General features: G+C 37.8%; 1 protein-coding gene and 1 long non-coding RNA gene across 3 annotated transcripts in view; both read left to right on the top strand.

The window, feature by feature from the left end:
• The window catches only part of LOC143536435 (GDSL esterase/lipase At1g29670-like), a 44,163-nt gene that overhangs the window by 23,187 nt on the left and 1,844 nt on the right, over positions 1–19,132 (top strand). The gene's annotated exons all lie outside the window — the stretch shown is intronic.
• Positions 3,326–5,315, top strand: LOC143536434 (uncharacterized). Of its 2 annotated transcripts, none has more exons than XR_013135888.1 (3): positions 3,326–3,446; positions 3,692–3,966; positions 5,032–5,315. It is a non-coding gene; the product is annotated as an uncharacterized LOC143536434 (long non-coding RNA). The 2 variants fall into 2 exon arrangements; XR_013135887.1 differs by having other exon boundaries at positions 3,337–3,446; positions 3,525–3,966.

Below are 19,132 nucleotides of genomic sequence, written 5' to 3'. Positions count from 1 at the left end.
CAGTGTCTCAACGTTTCTCCCCATAAATATTGCGGAAGGTCCATAGCTTTCATTATACTTCTTGTTGCATTTAGGACCGTTTGGTTTCGCCTTTCGGCTACACCATTTTGTTGAGGAGAGTAAGGAGCCGTAAACATTATTTTTATTCCTTCTTGATCACAATATTCGGTGAAAAGTTTGTTGAGAAACTCGCCACCTCGATCACTTCTTCGAGCTTTAACTTTTAACGAATGCTCTAACTCCACTTCCTGTATAACCTTTTTGAAAATACACAAAGCATCATTCTTATTTTTTTAATGGTATAAACCCACATGTACCTTGTATGATAATCTACATTAAGCACAAAACACCGGTTTCCTCCTAAAGTAGAAGGTGAGATTGGTCCACATAAATCGGTGTGGACCAACTTTAATGGTCTCGTGGCACGAAACATGATGGATTTAGGAAATGGATTTTTACTGTGTTTGCCTAGCATACATGTATTGTAAACATGCTCACCGTTCAATGTTTGAATATCACCATGTACCATATTTTTAGACTTCATATAATTTTTTTTTTTCAAAATTAACATGACCAAGTCTAGCGTGCCATAGCCATCCTTGGTCTTTTATTGAAGCTAAAAGACATACCGGGGTTCCAATTTTGGGCTCGCTCTTTGCAAACATGGTTTGGACTTCTCGGGACTCTCATTAGCAAGCGATCTCCTTCCTCGTATAGCCAAAAGTGGTCGCTTTCTATCCAAACCTAACACCCTTCTTCGGTTAACTGACTTATGCTCAATATGTTGCTACATAAGTCGGGTATGTAATAAACGTCATTCATAACCCGATGCTCACCATTCTTGCAATCGAAAATAATGGACCTCTCCTTTGGTATTCACTATGGACCCATCTCAAGATTTCACCAAAGCGCTCACTCGATTATCAAATTGGGAAAAGTGGGCTTCACATCCGGTCACTTGAGACGCCTCATTATCCAAATTCCAAATTGAATCGCCTACCGAGTCTTTTGCATAACATATTGGATGAACCTTCTCCTCGTTTAACATAAAATGTTCTTTAACAACTTTAATCGATTCCATCATAAGAGTTGGCGGCTTATCTTCGGCTTGGTTCAGATTCGCTTCTTGAGTCGGCTATCTATGACCTTCCCACGCAAAGTGGCCCAAAACATTACAATTATATCACCAAACACCGCTTTTATCTCTACCTTGATTGCCATCTCTGCCTTGGTTGTTCGTGTTTGGTTGGTTATTGTCTCTTCGGTTGTCATTGATGTGATCTAAATTATATACATATTATTATACATATTTCCTACACTTTTAAATACTTTTGAGCCAAGTTTTTATTGAATAATATTATTAGTTGGTTCATATGTGGGTTTTTAGCATTTTAAGAGACTATGATTTAAAAGAAGTAAATAAACTCAACAATATTGACTAGTTATCGGTTCATTTATTTTATACATCATTAAAACTAATTATGAATTTAACAATTTGACAATAAATATTGAATAAATATAAAGAGATTGTTTGAAAGTATTTAATGGTCATTAAAATGAATTAATTCATTCATTGTTGAGGAATGACGTGAAGTTCCAAAGAAATAATATTATAATTGTGATCTCCTGATAATTAATTCACTTTTTATTATTCTTTAAATGGTTAACAGGGAATTAAATAGAAAAGAGATTTAATATGCTAAAAAACGAAGTGGGTTACTTATGGAGTTGAATATTGGTTGATGGGCCGATCACTTAAAAGTCAAGAAAAAGAGCTAATTAAAGTTGTGGGCTTGAAAACTTGAAGAACAATTAACTGATGTCGGCTATGAGGGTTATTAATAGAGAATTACATGAGCCGCAAGATGGAGTGCAGCATATTACTAATATTATTATTATAAAATACGTGGGGGTTTTTGGAGCAAGTGGTCAAGAACAAATTCGTGTGGAGAGGGATCCATAAGTCAAAGAACTACTATTATTGTTTGTTTGGGTGGACAGCAGAGGTATAAAGCAGAGCAACAACAACATTACTATTATTGTTTGACTTTGGAGTCACGAGAGACAGAGAGAAAGAAAGAAAGGGTTGTTTTTCTTTTACCTTCAATCATTATTATTTGGTTTTGATCATATTATTCTATTATGAACTCAATTGTTAAACTTGTATATTTTATTATTTTGAGTATGATTGTTGGCTAAACCTTTTTAGTTATCTAGGCTTGTGATGATGTTTTGTTGATTGCTTTGGAATTGTCGGTTTTCGGGTTTTGTTTATGGGATTTTGATTAATTAAAAGTTTTGATTAGTTTTATTGGATGTGTCTCATGCATATTTACTTTTGATTTGTGTCTGAATGAATGTTTCACATGTTACTTGATTGAAAGTCTTTTGATTATAGGTTGCATGTTAGGGTTGTTTACTGTGTGTTTGCAACTTGTTTATGGTTTATTGAGCTCATTTACCATAGAAACTAATTTTTGGCATAATTTTAGAAGTTTATATTCTTACCTACTTAGATATCCGACGGGTGATAAGTTGTCGGGTTTGTCTGCGTTGTTAGGGTTTTAGGTTAAATTATCTGACAGGAGGTTTGTCTGTTTTTGCCTTAATTTCACTGTTTACCCGTGTCCTTTAAACTGTTCAAAACCACCCCGTGTACTTTGGTGCATTGAGATAGTGAAACCGACGGATTAGCTGTTTTATAGGGTAATTAATCATAATTGGTTAGCTGACAGGTGAACTAATAAGCCGGTGTTTTTACATGATCTCTAAGATTTCTTTTTTTGGTGACACCTTGAGAGTGATTAAGGATCCATTAAGTTTCCTAGATTTTCATATCTTTAGATTCCCGGTTCCCATAACATTTTCCCGTAACCGATAAAAGCCCGAGTCGTCACAATTTGGATTCCTTGCCTAGATAACTCTTGCTCCCATATTTGAATTTGCTAAAGTTTTTATTCGGTAATTTAATTTTCTAGTTTACTTTAATTTATTTAAGTATTTAGTATAATTAATTAATAGCTTTTAAACTAAAATAAATAAAAATCCAAAAATATATATTTTCTTAATTATTACTTTAAATTAGCTTTTAGAACTAGTATAGTTATCTATGATACATTATAAAACATAAAGGCATACCTTCACCCTCTACCTTCTCTCTCTCATGAGACGCTCTAAATTAAACGTGCATTCACAATCCGGCGAGTTCAATGCAACAATCTGGCGCCTTCAATACAGTCATTAAAACCATCCGTTACAATCATTCAATACATAATCATCAATGGACGGTTTAACGTGCCCTTTTAAACCTCCCAGTTATTGGTTCGTCCATTAACATGTCGTTGAATGCTTTCACTGGCTTCATGAAGCACCACTACACGATTGCACTTCTGACTTCTGTATTATAAATTTGGTTCCTGATTACCTTCAGCAGTTATCTATGGCAGGTAAATCCGTCAACTTCTTACCAATTTTGTTTTTTGTTTTGGTCATTTTGTGAAGTAATCGTTCAATTAAGTTGTTAGGGTTCGACCAAGGGCACAATGATTGTTCTTTAGCTTACTTCCACCCTCTCATAAACTATTAGCATTGAATTGGTTTTTTCCTTATTTTCATTGGTTAATTGCATTTTTAGGGCTACTTGGTTTTGGCTTTTAGTCCGTTAATCGTGTTTTTGTTTTTTATATGTCAGGTGTTTAAACTGAGGTCCTTAATCCGCTGGTAACTGGATGTAACAGTGAGCCAAATTTTCAATTTTTGAATACATGGTAAAATTACATGCCATATTAAGTCTAATTGATCATGAACTGATTGGATTGATTGTTCAGAAGCGAACTGTTTTTCAAGGGTTTATGGTTAATGGTAGCACAAATGCGCAACTGGTCAACTGGGCCAAAAAGAAATTTAGCTAAAAGGGAAACCTTCAAATATGTCAAAAGATTAAGTTTGGATCTTTCTACCAAGCAGGTATGGTCTATGCTTAGTGTTAACGGGACTTCTCTATTTTAATGTTAGTTATACCAAATAGGAATATGCCAAGTTGTTAGTTATGATGATAAACTTAATAAAACTATACCAAATCATTTTTAAAGTAAGTTTGTTTGTTGTGGTTCTGCATATGGTTTGTGTGGTTCTGCATATGATCTTCAAGATTTTCTGGCTGAATTTTATTATGGATTTGATACATACTCTGTGACCATTGATTTGTGGGTTTTGAAACGGGTCAGATAACAAGTCAAAACGGGTTAGGGTATAAACAAGTAACCTTTTAGACATTTACTACAGTATGGGTTTGGTTGGGTGGGACCCTGTATATCCTTTAATTTATCGTTTTTGAAACGGTTAACTAGACGGGTCTGATGATAAACCAAAATGGGTTCGGGACTTTGGGTCAATATGTTTAGGCTGTGCTAGGACCTTGTATATACAATGATTTGTCTTTTTTGAAATGGGTTTAACTACACAGGACAGATAACAAGTCAAAATGAAAGCTATATTCACAAAAAAAATAAAATAAAATAAAATAACTAAACTTAAGTAACCAAACCTTGAAAAAAACGACGGTTTGGTTATCTGTTTCGAAAAAACTGCCGTTTATGGATTTTCGGTGTGGTTTCGATTTCACATGTAGTTCAAACCGAACCATGTTTATGGATTTTTATTTTTAATTTTGAATGTTATGTAATTTAAAAGATAATTTTAATAAATAGTATTTGCTTATTGTTTTGGCCCAGATTCATAATAATCAATTAATTATTTTGAGCCATTTTTTCTTTTTAGCCTAAAAAATTATAAGCCCAAATAATAAAACTGAATCCAAACTGGAAAAAATGAAACCGGTTTTCAAAAACTCAAATATCAGAAATTCGGTTTGAACCCAAACCGAAACCAAACAGTTTCAAAACCCAAAATCTGAAAATTTGGTTTTTGTTGTAGTTTGAACCCAATACTGATCCATGCACTGTGATGTTTAAAATTCGATGTTATTATTGGTTTTGAGAAGTGATTATGGTTGTACTTTGAATCATGCAGATGAGAGTGTGATAGCTTTAGCAAACAATTACTTACATCTTCGGTTTCTCCGTTTATACTACTATCAAAACATCACGGATCGGACAATGTATGCGTTGGCTCACAGCCGAGTGAAAAACAAACATGAAGTATTATGGGGATCGGTTAAAACCAGGTACGAGGAAGAAGGCCTCATGAACCTTAATATCAACCAATGCACGGCTCTAACACCACCCGCTGTTCAAGCTCTCTGCGACTCGTTTCCTGCACTTCATACCCGCTCCGGTAGGTATTCTCTTGTTATAAGTGGCTCTTTTATACAGTTTTATGAATAATATATCATTCTATATGACCCAGAGTTTGAATAACATATTTTGTGTGCTTATATTTCGGAACTTAGGGTGAGGTTAACTTAGGTGATGTTGTTTTTTGAATAACATATTTACGCTTTGGCCCGCGGATGTCCAAAACTCACTAACCTCAACATCAGTCATTGCCCAGCTTTTACTGACTCTGCTCTCGAGTTTCTCACTACTTATTGTTGAAACTTGAAGATCTTGAACCTTCGTTGGTGCTTTAGGGCCGCAACCAATAAGTCCCTCAAGGTAGTAGTATAATAATATTACAAAGGTGCATTCGGAATATTATTATTTGACCATTTTTCGGTTGTGGTGGTGGTTACAGGCTATTGGATCCAACGACCAACAACACGAGTCGATAAATCTCGGTTGGTGTAAGGAAGTCGGTAGTGCTGGTGTCATGAGCTTAGCTTACGGGTGCCCTAATCTCCGCGCCATTGACTTGAGTTATTCTATAACAGGTTTTTATTGTATAAATAATATACAATGGACGTCATACATGATTTCAAAAAGTATGAAAAAGTAGTTGCGATTAAGCTTATATATACTTTAAATTATGCAGATAAGAGTGTGATAGCTTTGGCTAACAATTGCTTACATATTCGGTCACTTAGTCTATACGGCTATCGAAAGATCACCGATCCGGCAATGCATGCGTTGGCCGACAACAGAGTAAGAAGCAAACTTGAAGAAGGTCTCACGAGCCTCAACATCGATTGGATACTGGCTCTAACAGCACCTGCGGTTCAAGAAGTCTGTGATACGTTTCCTGAACTACATACGTGCCCAGATAAGCGTTCTCTCATCTTGAGTTACTGCTGGAAGTTAGAATCGGTTCATTGCACGTGCACTCATGTTCTCTCATCATAAGTTACTGATATACTATCAGGTAATGTTAGATAGCATTGCACACAAGTGAACAAGCTCATCTAATTAACAACATTGTTAATGTTATAATCGAATATTGTTTGGATGCAATAATATTAATAATGTCAATCCCACTAGATAGAGATCACTATGATTCAATGCAGCCTTCAACTTTGATTCAAGTGCTTAATTTTTCTAATACTCATTGCCAAAATATTAGTTTGAATTGACTTGACTAATTGATGGTCAACGTAATATTCATATGAGTTCCATTTGGTTGACCTGAAGGGTTAGTGTGACTTACTCTAAATAACTTTGTTAAGTTCCCATTAGATCAATATTATAAGCACAATAGTTTTATTTTATGCCGACTCACGGCACTCGTAAGTCACTTGGGTTTATATATTTAGCTCGAGATTAGAGATTAGATATGTGAATGGAATCATTGGAGGATGACAAATAAAATAAAATATTGTAGAAAATTAAGAGTAAATAAAAAGGTTCAAAGGAGAAAATCAATTTCATTTTTAAAAGTTAACTGTTATACGAAAAATTAAAAAATAATACACTTAACTTTAAATTCTAACACTTTTCTTATCTAAAATTAAAATATTAACATGTTTAAAAAACTCTTAAACATGCAAATATAAAAACATACTTTTTAACACGTTAAAGTTTAGAATAAATAGTATCTTATATATATGTATATATATATGTATATATATATGTATATATATATATGTATATAACATCAGTCTTTTTACAACTCACTTGACTCCTTTAGATAAATGGGTTCCATGAGTCGTTACAATGGATTTCTTTAATCAAATAAATATACATCATATGTTAGGGTTCAAGACATGTCACTTTATTCATAAAATAAAACACTAAACACATGCTTTATAAGATGTTATGTTATTCACAATACTTAAAAATGTTGTATAAACATATGACTGTTAAGGATACTCATGGCTTCAGGTTCGGTTTTGGTTTCTCAACAGCATAAAATGAAGCACCTATTATAGTAACTGAATCATACCTCAAAAACAAATGTGCCAGAAACAACGAAGTAGTAAGGGTAACATACTCTTTTGCAGCACACTGCTCAGATTGTGGCCCGTTTGACCGGCTCAAATAAGTCAACAACTCTTTACCTCTCTCCCCGGTAAACCGGTCCGGAACAAACATTTCCGGGTCATCAAACACTTTCCGATCTCTCATCGCCAAAGGCTGGTATCATTCTATACATATTAATAGACATGTAAACAAACTGAGCGTGCCCATGTTCGTTCCTTAAATTTTAACCTACAAACAATAGAACAATCACAATTAAACTATGTTAATGGGGCTGTATATCCCTTGACATCTTATAAGCCTCTAAGTGCTTGCTTATGATCTCTAAAATATTCTTTTCTTTTTGTTTGTATACTATGTAATGGTAGAAGATATTATCGTATTGTTTATTTATGTTATAGTTAAGTTAGTGTTTTATTCATTTTGTTTGCCTTTGTTTGTAGATTTTATGTTTTTTTTCATTAATTTTTTTATAATATTTGTTACTAATTAAAACTTAGTCAAGTGTATGCTCACCTTGCAACTTGTCACGTGTTGACGCTAAAGACTTATCACCCTCTTTGTCTTATTATTCTTGTTTTTACTCAACATACACTAGCATATGTTGCATTAACCTATAGAAAACTACGGTACTCTCACAAACCGTCCTGATGCCATCGAATTTTCATCGCGAGCCTTACTCATACGAACTGAATCCTTATTGAATCTCCGCCGCAATGCACGGGCATATTTACTAGTTTAAATTAATGTCTCTAGGGTTTGATATTCCCGGTCTTCCCATAGCTATTCTACACCCGATAGGTTCACTTGCCTGTTACTAGTGGTTTGGTTTAGGGTACTCTAAGTTTTTATTACTCGTTGTGCTTGGTCATTATTTGCTAAAATTTTATATACCACTTTACGCACATCAAGTTTTTGGCGCCGTTGCCGGGGACACTTGGTAATGGCGAACTAGTCTCTATTTGCTTTTAGTTGTTTTTAGTTTTAGTTTTAGTTAATTAGTTTTATTTTTTTTTATTATTTAATTGCTCTTGATTGCTATCTGTGCCTTGACTGTAATTTGTGTGCTCTAGGGATAAGCTTGGGTCCTTACTCTTATACTTGTTTTTCAGCGTATGCGATGTACACGTTCACTAGGACCACCAGAGTTCACTGCTTCAGTCGAACCCAAGAGAGATTTTCGTGAGCGCCGTAGGCAGTTTCGAGAGATTGCACGTACTCTCTGCAAAAGCAAGGTACACGTTTCCGATTCCACTTTAGATATGGGTGACGATAACCCCCCTAGGCGTACGGTTCACTCAAAGGAGAATGAGGGAGTTATGGGGAGACGGTCTGCTATCACACGTCCGGCGATGCCTGATGCTAATAACTCGAAGATTCCGACCAACGTCATGAATTCCATCACTAATTCTGCCCCATTTCACGGACATGAAGACGAGGACGCGCCTGGCCATCTGAATAAATTCACTCGTATTTGCGACACTTTCAATATTGCCAACGTCACTCGTGCTACTATCTACCTTCATCTTTTTCCATTTTTTCTAGAGGGTCGTGCTTCATCGTGGTTGGAAAACCTTCCCCCTGGGTCCATCACTACCTGGGATAATCTTCAAGCTGAATTCCTTAAGAAGTACTTTCCGCCATCTAAAGCCTCGTGACTTCGTGATCAGATCTGTTCCTTTCGCATGGACCCTGATGAGCCATACTCATTGGCTTGGGAAAGATTCTATAATCTTCTTAGTAGATGCCCCCAGCATGGTCTACTCGAATGGGCTGTAGTCGAGAAATTCTATAACGGGCTAACATTTGAGATGCAGAAGAGATTCAATACGTCAGCTGGAGGAAACATGTTAGAGAAGTTGGATATAGATGAGTGTGAGTCGTTGTTTGAGAGTTTCGCCCTAGCCGAGCAGCAGGAGCCGTCCGCCCAAGGTACTTCTAAAACCACCACCTCTTCCGCTCGAGGCATTTATCAGTCTCGAATGATACTACCATCGCGGCTGCCTTAGAGGCAATGCAGAAAGATATCCGAGAGTTGAAGAAGATCGCTCAGAAATGCGAAATCTGTCGTGGAGGGCACGATACAGTTGATTGTCCGGTCGATCAACAGGAGAAGGTGGACTACTTGTGTAATCAGAGTCGGGGAGCGAATGCCTACGGTAACTCAGGATGGAGAAATAACTCCAACTATGGTTGGAGGTCAGGAGTTAATGCTCAGGGTTTTCAACAGAGGCAGGAGCAGGTTAGTGACCCAGATGCATCAGGAAATTCGAGTGCGGGGAAGAGTAACGGTATGGATCCGGATCTTAAGGAGCTTCTAACTAAGCAATCTACCATGCTTTCTCACCTTAGTGACAGAGATACTAACACACAGCAGAGACTGGCTGAGCACGACACCCTGTTGAAGAACCAGCAGTCGTCATTTTTGGAGATGTCTCGAAAGGTGGATGAGATGATGAAGCATATGCTACCTAATAAATAGGTCGGAGCGTTTCAGGGCAGCACAGAGCTTAACCCTAAGGCACAATTGAAGGCGGTGACTACCCGTAGTGGCAGAGGTGATCGAGAGCAGTCGCGTGGCAGATGATGAGGAACCGGCGGACGAGGAGATAGAGATGGAGACTCCTGTGAGGACGCACGAGAGGCGAGTCCCAGCAAGTACCGCGTCAAACGGTGAGTCTCCTGCAGAGAAAATAGTTGAGAAGAAGATTGAAGATAAGAAGAGTCCCGAAGTCGATCTTACTAGAGTTCCGTATCCTGCCCGTCTTCTACGGCAGAAGTATGCGCAGGAATATGGACATTTCATGGACATGTTTAAACAGCTAAAATCAATCTTCTGTTTGTCGAGGCACTCCAGCATATGCCTAAATATGCCAAATTCTTAAAAGATCTTCTTTCGAATAAGAAGAAGCTGGAGGGGCTTTCAACAGTATGTTTGAATGAAGGATGCTCTGCGGTAGTCCAGAACAAGCTGCCAGAGAAATTAATAGACCTGGGACACTTCACGATTCCGTGTTTGTTTGGAAGCTCGACTGAGAGCTACGTGTAGGCCGATTTAGGTGCTAGCATTAATCTTATGCCATATTCTCTCTATAAAAAGCTATACCTTGGCGAGCCGGTCCCGACGCGCATGAGTTTATCCTTGGCTGACCGTTCGGTCAAATATCGCGGGGAATCGTGGAAAACATACTCGTTAAAGTCGATAAATTCGTTTTTCCCGTGGATTTTGTTATTCTTGACATGGAGGCTGACGATCAGGTCCCACTCATTTTCGGACGACCCTTCTTGCGTACTACTAAAGCGCTTATTGACGTCTTCGACGGCAAAATACACTTCGTGTAGGGGAGGAGAACGTCACCTTCGATGTCGTCAAATCAATGAGGAACTATAGTAGTCACGACGATTCCGTTTACTTTCTTGACACATTCATATCTCAGTTTGAACGATGTCTTGACTACATCTCTGGAGCATATTTGCTCAATCAGGAGGATGAGGTTGATGTTCCTCCGGAGCACGACCTGAGCATTCTTGTCAGCTCACCTCCTTAATACCCCGAGGTGTTCACAGTTGCCGATAGCACCGAGGGACCGAAGGAGAGACAATCTATTGAGGCACCACCATCTCTCGAGCTTAAAGAGCTACCTCCTCATTTGGAGTATGCTTTCTTGGACGGTGATGCCGATTTGCCCGTTATCATTTCTTCTCAGTTGACGGATGATGAGAAGTCAAGGTTGGTTGATGTGCTTAAGGCACACAAACAGGCTATTGCGTGGAAACTCATGGACATTCAGGGCATCAGCCTGAACTTTTGCATACACAGGATACTCATGGAGGATGAGTACAAGCCTGTAATCCAGCCTCAGAGGAGGCTCAACCCTAACATGTCGGAGGTGGTCAAAAAGGAGGTTGTCAAACTCCTCGACGCTGGCTTGATCTATCCCATCTCAGATTCTTCATAGGTGAGTCCCGTTCAGGTTTTCCCTAAAAAGGGAGGGATGACAGTTGTCACTAACGAACGTAACGAGCTTATTCCGACTAGGACAGTCACAGGTTGGCGGGTATGCATATACTATAGGAGGCTTAATGATGCTACTAGGAAAGACCACTTTCCTCTTCCGTTAGTCGATCAGATGTTAGAACGTCTTTCGGGGCGACAGTTTTACTGTTTTCTTGATGGATTTTCAGGTTATTTACAGATCCCGGTCGAACATGAGGATCAGGAAAAGACCACTTTTACATTCCCATACGGTACCTTCGCGTACAAACGTATGCCTTTCGGGTTATGTAATGCTCCGACTACTTTCCAGCGTTGCATGGTAGCGATATTCCAGGACATGATCGAGAGTTCCATAGAGGTTTTCATGGATGATTTTTCGGTATATGGGGACTCATTCTATCAATGTCTTTATAATCTTGAGAGGATGATGAAGCGGTGCATAGAGACGAAGTTGATGTTGAACTGAGAGAAGTGCCACTTCATGGTGACTGAAGGCATTGTGCTCGGGAACAAGATTTCGCGAGACGGTATTGAGGTTGACAGAGCTAAAATCGACACCATCAGTAGACTTCCTCCACCGACTAGTGTGAAATCCGTTCGTAGTTTTCTCGGGCATGCGGGTTTTTATCGTAGGTTCATTAGAGATTTTTCTAAGATCACCCGACCCATGACTCGCCTTCTAGAGAAGGACATCGCATTCGACTTTGATGCTAATTGTCTGAAAGCGTTTGTGTTTCTTAAGGGGCAGTTGGTTAACACCCCTATCATAGTAGCACCCGACTGGAGCTTACCATTCGAGCTCATGTGCGACGCTAGTGATTTTGCAGTCGGGGCTGTTTTAGGACAGCGGAAGGACAAGCACTTCCATCCTATCTATTACGCGAGTAAGACCCTCAATGACGCTCAGGAGAATTACACGACTACTGAGAAGGAGCTTCTAGCAGTGGTTTTCGCGTTAGACAAATTTCGTTCTTATCCTGTGTTGTCCAAAACCATCGTTTATACTGATCATGCGGCATTGCGATACCTGTTCACCAAGAAAGATGCCAGGCCTCACCTGATACGATGGATTCTCTTGCTTTCCGAGTTCGATATTTAGATTAGAGATAAAAAGGGAGCGGGGAATGTAGCTGCAGATCACTTATCACGTCTGGAGGATCCGAAGAGAGAGGAGATTAGAGAGGATGCCATCAGGGATAAATTCCCCCACAAGTTGTTGATGATGGTGAGGGTGAGATTTGAGAGAGAGCCAGTTTTATACGTGAGTGCTAAAGAGAAGGGTCTGCCATGGTTCTCCGACATTGCGAATTATCTGGCCGAAGGAGTAGTGGTTAAGGGCATGAGTTATCAGCAGAGGAGGAAGTTTTTCGCAGACGCCAGCCACTACATATGGGATTCGCCATATTTGTTTCATGTAGGCGCCGATCGAGTGTTGAGGAGGTGTGTGAGTAGGGAAGAGGGTCGTGAGATTCTTAGGCATTGTCATGAGGGTTTAACTGGAGGTCACCATGGTTCGTCTTCCACCGCTAGGAAAGCTTTAGATTCCGGCTTTTATTGGCTATCGATTTTCAAAGACTCACACGATTTTGTCAGACAGTGTGACGCATGTCAGCGCACTGGTAACATCTCATCCCGTAATGAGATGCCCCAAAACCCTATTTAGGTTTGTGAGGTTTTCGACGTTTGGGGCATTAATTTCATGGGTCCGTTCCCTTCTTCTCGAGGGAACTGATACATTCTCGTGGCTATCGATTACGTTTCCAAGTGGGTTGAGGCTCAAGCCTTGCCCACTAATGACGGCCGAGTTGTAGTGGGATTCTTGAAGAGGTTGTTCTGTCGGTTTGGTACTCCCAAGGCCTTGATCAGTGATAAGGGCACACATTTCTGTAATACCCAGATGGAGAAGGTGTTGGCACGATATGGGGTCACCCATCGATTGTCCACCGCCTAGCATCCACAGACGAGCGGGCAAGTGGAGAATGCAAACCGAGGCGTGAAGCGAATTCTAGAGAAAACTGTCGGCAAGTACCGAAAGGACTGGTCCGACAAGTTGGATGACGCACTTTGGGCTTTCCGTACATATTTTAAAACGCCTATTGGGACCACACCCTTTAGGATGGTTTACGGGAAAGCATGTCATCTACTGGTTGAGTTAGAGCATAGAGCATATTGGGCGTTGAGAGCCGTTAATCTTAACCTGACCCAAGCTGCGAAAAACCGGTATCTCCAAATTCATGAGGTAGAGGAGTTGAGTGAGGCGTATGCGAGATCATGGAGTTATAAGGAGCGTATGAAGGCGTTGCACGATCTAAAGTTGAGGAAAGTGAAAGAGTTCAAATGTGGGGATCGTGTGTTGGTTTATAATTCCCGTGTGTAGTTATTTCCAGGTAAGCTTAGATCGAGATGGGTTGGTCCATACACGGTGAAAGCTGCATTCCCGCACGGTGCTGTTGAGTTAGTGGATCATGAGGGGAGAGCGTGGAAGGTGAACGGCCATAGGTTAAAGCATTATATCGGTGGGCCGGCTGATTCGGTAGAGGAAGATGTATTTCTCCTCGACGTCCCTACTTTGATTGCTTGATAGGGATAGGTCTCGGGAAATACCCGATTGTAGAGTTTGTATACTTTTTATTTATTTTCCCTTAATTTTTATATTTTGAGTATGTTTAAGTTTTTAGAGTCTGTTTGATGTCTGCTTTGGGTGCTTTGAGCTTTATTTGCAGGTTTTGATACTTTCGTTCGTGCTCAATCTCCATTCGGACCAGGGGGGTTCTGAGCTTATTTGATTGTAAAGGGTACCCAAAAGCTGCGACCGCGAATGAAATGCTATACGGTCGTTTTGTTGGAACATGACATACGCACATCATTGCCATATTACCAGGGGAGTCTGTTCCATTTTCTTTATGCTTTGTTTTATTTTATTTCTACTTTATTTTTGTGTTTTTCTTGTCTCCCATTGAGGACAATACGAAATTTAAGTGTGGGGATGGGAAACTGACGTTTTTAGTTTTTTATAAAAAAAATTAAAAATAAAGAAAACGAAAAAAAAAGTCATATAAAAAAATTTGAAAAACAAAAAAAAATGTCCCGAAAATTTATTTTGCGCATAATGGAAAATGATATTATTGTTCAAGGTTGATCTTTTAAAACTACTATTATATATGAGATTAAATAAAAGATGGCGCACTTAATTTGGGATGTGTCGGTAGGCCCAACTAGCTTTGATAGTTCTCTCTAGCAGATTTTATATATTTAATAATTTGAAAAACGGTGAAACCGAATTTCGATGCTTAGGGAGGATTACCATAATCTAAAAACTTTGAGATGGTTATACTTAGATGCACTCAAACCAGCACACCACAACATGTCCATATTTTTACGAGCTTAGAAAATAGTTATATATTTAGGGAGATATAAAAAAAAGAAGAAAAAAAAACGAGAGAAAAAAAAAAGCAAAAAAAAAAGAAAGAAAGAAAAAGAAAAGTATGTATTGAAAGTTATGTTTGTGTACTCTCAAAAGTTGTTCAAGAAAAGTAAAATGCTTGTGAAGAAAGTTATGTATTATAAATGCCAAAGAAACATTCTTTAAAGTTAGTAAAATAGGCCAAAGATGCACATACTAGACGGGACTTAGAGTTTACGTGTTACCAAAGGGATAGTGACTCTGACGATACATTATTGGGGCTCGAAGGTTCTTAGTCAATAAATATCAAATTAGGAATTTATAGGACAAAGTCCAATAATATTTAGGAATAGCTCGTACGACCTCCACATGACTATTCATCCATCAAATTTCACCGAGTGCATCTAATTAGTACCATCAACGAGTCCTTGGCTTATGGTGATTTGTCGAGCCAGTTTGCTTCGACTCTAGTTCTTCTAGCTCTCTTTGTCTGAGACGGGGTAGGTGTAGCCTTGATTTTTGGACCTAAAACGCTTAATGCAATTGGGGGCATGATAGGCTGGTGGCTGGGTTTAAGTGGACAACAATATCGGCAATCGCGGTTTTTGCGTTTATCTAAGCTAAAAAGATAACCTATATGTTTTGAATAACGACTTTGAATTATGATTCAATTGCATTATATATTTTTCGAGGACGAGAAAAGTTTAAGTGTGGGAATATTTGATGTGGTCTAAATTATATACATATTATTATACATATTTCCTACACTTTTAAATACTTTTGAGCCAAGTTTTTATTGAATAATATTATTAGTTGGTTCATATGTGGGTTTTTAGCATTTTAAGAGACTAGGATTTAAAAGAAGTAAATAAACTCAACAATATTGACTAGTTATCGGTAAATTTATTTTATACATCATTAAAACTAATTATGAATTTAACAATCTGACAATAAATATTGAATAAATATAAAGAGATTGTTTGAAAGTATTTAATGGTCATTAAAATGAATTAATTCTTTCATTGTTGAGGAATGGCGTGAAGTTCCAAAGAAAGAATATTTTAATTGTGATCTCCTAATAATTAATTCACTTTTTATTATTCTTTAAATGGTTAACAGGGAATTAAATAGAAAAGAGATTTAATGTGCTAAAAACGAAGTGGGTTACTTATGGAGTTGAATATTGGTTGATGGGCCGGTCACTTAAAAGTCAAGAAAAAGAGGTAATTAAAGTTGTGGGCTTGAAAACTTGAAGAACAATTAACTGATGTCGGCTACAAGGGTTATTAATAGAGAATTACATGAGCCGCAAGATGGAGCGCAGCATATAACTAATAATATTATTATAAAATACGTGGGGTTTTTTGGAGCAAGTGGTCAAGAACAAACTCGTGTGGAGAGGGATCCATAAGTCAAAGAATATTATTACTATTATTGTTTGTTTGGGTGGACAACAGAGGCATAAAGCAGAGCAACAACAACATTACTATTATTGTTTGACTTTGGAGTCACGAGAGACAGAGAGAGAGAGAGAGAGAGAGAGAGAAAGAAAGGGTTGTTTTTCTTTAACCTTCAATCATTATTATTTGGTTTTGATCATATTATTCTGTTATGAACTCAATTGTTAAACTTGTATATTTTATTGTTTTGAGTATGATTGTTGGCTAAACTTTTTTAGTTATCTAGGCTTGTGATGATGTTTTGTTGATTGCTTTGGAATTGTCGGTTTTCGGGTTTTGTTTATAGGATTTTGATTAATTAAAAGTTTTGATTAGTTTTATTGGATGTGTCTCATGCGTATTTACTTTTGATTTGTGTCTGAATAAATGTTTCACATGTTACTTGATTGATAGTCTTTTGATTATAGGTTGCATGTTAGGGTTGTTTACTGTGTGTTTGCAACTTGTTTATGGTTTATTGAGCTCATTTACTATAGAAACAGATTTTTGGCATAATTTTAGAAGTTTATATTCTTACCTATTTAGATATCCGGTGGGTGATAAGTTGTCGGGTTTGTCTGCGTTGTTAGGGTTTTATGTTAAATTATTTGACAGGAGGTTTGCCTGTTTTTGCCTTAATTTAACTGTTTACCCGTGTCCTTTAAACTGTTCAAAACCACCCCGTGTACTTTGGTGCATTGAGATAGTGAAACCGACGGGTTAGCTGTTTTATAGGGTAATTAATCATAATTGGTGAACTGACAGGTGAACTAATAAGCCGGTGTTTTTATATGATCTCTAAGATTTCTTTTTTTGGTGACACCTTGAGAGTGATTAAGGATCCATTAAGTTTCCTAGATTTTCATATCTTTAGATTCCCGGTTCCCATAACATTTTCCCATAACCGATAAAAGTCCGAGTCGTCACAATTTGGATTCCTTGCCAAGATAACTCTTGCTCCCATATTTGAATTTGCTAAAGTTTTTATTCGGTAATTTAATTTTCTAGTTTACTTTTATTTATTTAAGTATTTACTATAATTAATTATTAGCTTTTAAAATAAAATAAATAAAAATCCAAAAATATATATTTTCTTATGTATTACTTTAAATTAGCATTTAGAACTAGTATCGTTATTTAAATTAGTGTCTCTAGGGTTCGATATTCCCGGTCTTCCCTTAGCTATTCTACACCCGATAGGTTCACTTGCCTGTTGCTAGTGGTTTGGTTTAGGGTACTCTAGTTTTTTATTACTCGTTATGCTTGGTCATTATTTGCTAAAATTTTATATACCACTTTACGCACATCAGTCATAGTTTTGATTAAACCGACCTCGTTCTCTACTCGAACCACCACCCACGGCATCTTCCACGACCTCGTTGGTTATAACCCAAGGAGCCACGACCCCGAGCATAATTTCTTCGTTCATGATCGGTGTCCCTTCTTCATTGATTATCTTTTTTGGCATACAATAGCTTTCCCATCTTGGCCGATGCTTCCTTGCCTTAGTTTCACTCTTCAAAATCCTTTAACCGTGTTATACAATCTTGAAAAACCATAGTGTTAAGATCGGCTCATTGTTCGATAGCTGCTACAATAGCAATAACACTGTCCGGGACACTATCGAGTAGTTTTTTCACGAGTTCAGGTTCTTCCATTGGACTACCCAAACAATCAAATTGCGAGGCGTATTCCGTTATCTTCTCGGCAAAGTCTTCAATAGATTCTTTTTCTCCCATCTTCAATTGATTAAAATCTCGCTTTAATGATCGTAAGAGAGCTTGTTGCACACCATCAGCTCCGAGAAATCTAACCCATAGTGATTCCCAAATCTCCTGAGCATCACGGGTTCTTGCAACTTGTATCAACACGTTTTCCGGTAAGGCTTGAAAAATAATAGCCCTTACAATCTTGTTTTTCTCTCTTCTAGGGCGTCTCCGGACACCACTTCACATAATCCTTGAGCATCAAGGATCGATTCCTTAATTACAATCCACATGTTGTAGTTTGTTTTTGTTAACTTCGGACATTGTAACAAAGTTGAACTTGGTTCCCTTACTTGCACTACTTGGTTCGCGCCTGGTACCGTGTCTCCCATAGTCACCGTGTTCGTTGATTGATCAGAAAACGTGAGTCATACTCCTTATGGCAGAATTGTTCCTATCGGTCAGATGTTGTTATTCGCCCCACACCGTTCTTGTTGTTCTCAAAGATCGTAGATCGCCTACGCTCTTGATACCAATTGTTGGAGAAATTAATTGGATTTATAATGTGTTCTTGAAACTTGAACATGGAATGGAAATCGGTGGAAAAAACAAGAAATAATGATCAAGGAAATGGAGTTTGATAGCTTGTGTCTCCAAGTTAAAATAAACAGAATGTGATGATTTTTTAATCGGAACTCGGACGGAAGAAACAAATTTGTTTTTTTTAACCTTCAACTTATTATTAACTTCAAAACTCAAAAACTATTTATAAACCTAACAAACACAATTTGACTAGAAGTGAGAAACCAATAAAAGACAAACATAAACTTTAAATAAATAAAACTTAAATAATAATAGATTTGATTTTATCTTCTTATCATCTCCTTAAAATCGACCTAGCCACCCCTTGATTTATCTTTAATGAATCAGGATTATAATTCAATAAGGTGGTAATGCCTTTGTAAATTGAATAATAACATCATGGTTTTTGACAGAGTCCCACTGGCTAATCAGCCATTCACCTTCACTATGGGACTTCAAACCAATGTGTCCGTATGTGAAATCTTTTTGTTTTTTTTTTCTATTTTGTTGTGTAAGATTATGTGTTTCGTTAGAGTGTCACACTTCATCCATGAAGCACAAGTTTCAAGAAAATGCAGACCAATGTTTTAAGGCTACGTATAGTGGAGGAGTTACAAAATGAGGCGTTTTGTATCATGTGACCCTCGTTTAGCAAATGGTGGGTTTTGTTTTAGGGGTGTACATAGTGGTGTTGT

This window comes from Bidens hawaiensis, unplaced genomic scaffold, assembly GCF_021521415.1.
Source record: "Bidens hawaiensis isolate Kalapana, Puna unplaced genomic scaffold, B.hawaiensis_p1.1 tig00010809_1, whole genome shotgun sequence".
NCBI lineage: Eukaryota > Viridiplantae > Streptophyta > Magnoliopsida > Asterales > Asteraceae > Bidens > Bidens hawaiensis.
Note: the sequence above shows the minus strand (reverse complement) of the source record. Positions and strands in the feature narration are given on the sequence as shown.